Source organism: Phanerochaete carnosa (genome assembly GCF_000300595.1).
Source record: "Phanerochaete carnosa HHB-10118-sp unplaced genomic scaffold PHACAscaffold_10, whole genome shotgun sequence".
In the NCBI taxonomy this organism is placed as follows: domain Eukaryota; kingdom Fungi; phylum Basidiomycota; class Agaricomycetes; order Polyporales; family Phanerochaetaceae; genus Phanerochaete; species Phanerochaete carnosa.
The window spans coordinates 1,685,077-1,686,678 of NW_006767637.1; positions in this window are offsets into that span (position 1 = coordinate 1,685,077).

Sequence of the window (1,602 nt, forward strand, 5' to 3'; positions counted from 1 at the left end):
TCCTCGTCTCGCCCTCATACCCCCGATTCTAAGACCGCTGCTGCTGTCTCGGCTGCTGTTCCTGGCGAAACAACGTTACTTGACTCGCCGGAAGACCACCCCTCCTCTTCGTTGAGCGCACTTCATCCCAACTCTTTCACAACACCACGTGTGCTGAAGGTTAGTGGCACGCACAACACGCCAAGGCGCAAGGGGTGGTGTGTTGGATTTTGGGCTCGTGCGCTCGCACGCACATGTCTCGGGATGACTCAGATTCCTATTGGACAGTATTTTATTAGATAGCGCGTTCGTTATTTCGTTCCTGACTCACCAGTTGCTAAGGCACCTGCCGCTTTCCTTATTTACTTGCTTTTCCCTATCGTGCACGCTCAGAGACTTCCCTTCTTCTGAGCGTGTGTATATCCTCTCATTATGGACACTGTAGGGTACTGACTGTATTGCAGTACGGACTGAGCGTCCGTTCTGCTAGGTAAATACATCTCAGAGACTTCCCTTCTTCTGAGCTACGGACTGAGCGTCCGTTCTGCTAGCCTCAAGCGCGCCCGACAGTCGAAGCCGGGCCCTGCGTGTGAGAAACTCACTGCGAAGAGTTTCTAGAGGTTATGAGCCCCAAGAGGCTTTGACTTTGTCGTTGTCAACTCTCGATCTTCCCTCGTCTCTCATTTTGGTTACCGGTGTATGTCGCCGCGTCGTGCTAGTCCACAACGCCCCTGTAAAGACACTTCGCACGTATTCAACAAGGACGACGTTCTTGATCGCTGGTACAATCCGGACGCGTCTGACGGAACTTTCTGGGTTCCCTGCGAAGATCAACCTTGTGCTAATCGAGAAAATCGTCCTCTTGGCCAGTGTGACGAACCTTGGGCCGCTCACGTTGATCAGTCGCAACTCACGCTCATTGCCAATTGTGGTAACACCCCCTCTTCCTCGACTGTTGTCCCCCCAAACACCCCACCTTCCGGCAATCCACCTGTCTCCTGGTCCACTATGCCAAGTGTGGCTGACACGATCCACAAGGCGTTTGGATCTGTGCCTACGCTCAAGGCAGACGGCACAAACTACCGCACATGGGTTCAGCGCGTCAACTTTGCCGCACTCGGATGCGCGTGCAAAGCGCTGTTAACTGCAACACCCATTCCGTCCGACAAGGAGGAAGAAGTGAACGCGTTGCTGGCAGCCATTGCGGGTAAGCTGCCCGATTCCATCTTCATGAACATCTCGGGCACTGCGAAGGTTCCCAACGACATCATCAATGCTATGAAGACCCGCTTCGGGCAGACCACTGCCGTGTCCGAGGCAAGCGCCCAGAAGCGCCTGTTCTCGTTGCATTGCGATAACGAGAAGAAGATGCAGGAGCATCTGGATCGTCTTCTCGCGCTCAAAGAGGAGATCGCGGAGGCCGGAATTACCATCGAGGATAAGACTTTCACGGACGCCGTTATCGCCTCTGTACCAGCCTCGTACATGTCTATCGTTCAGGCATACGAGTCTTCCATTCATGTCTACAATGCCACTAATCCTGCGACTAAGCGGGTGGTCAAGTCGACCGAGCTTCTCCCGCTATTGCGTGCGGAAGCGCAGTCCCGCATGAGCATCGCACGG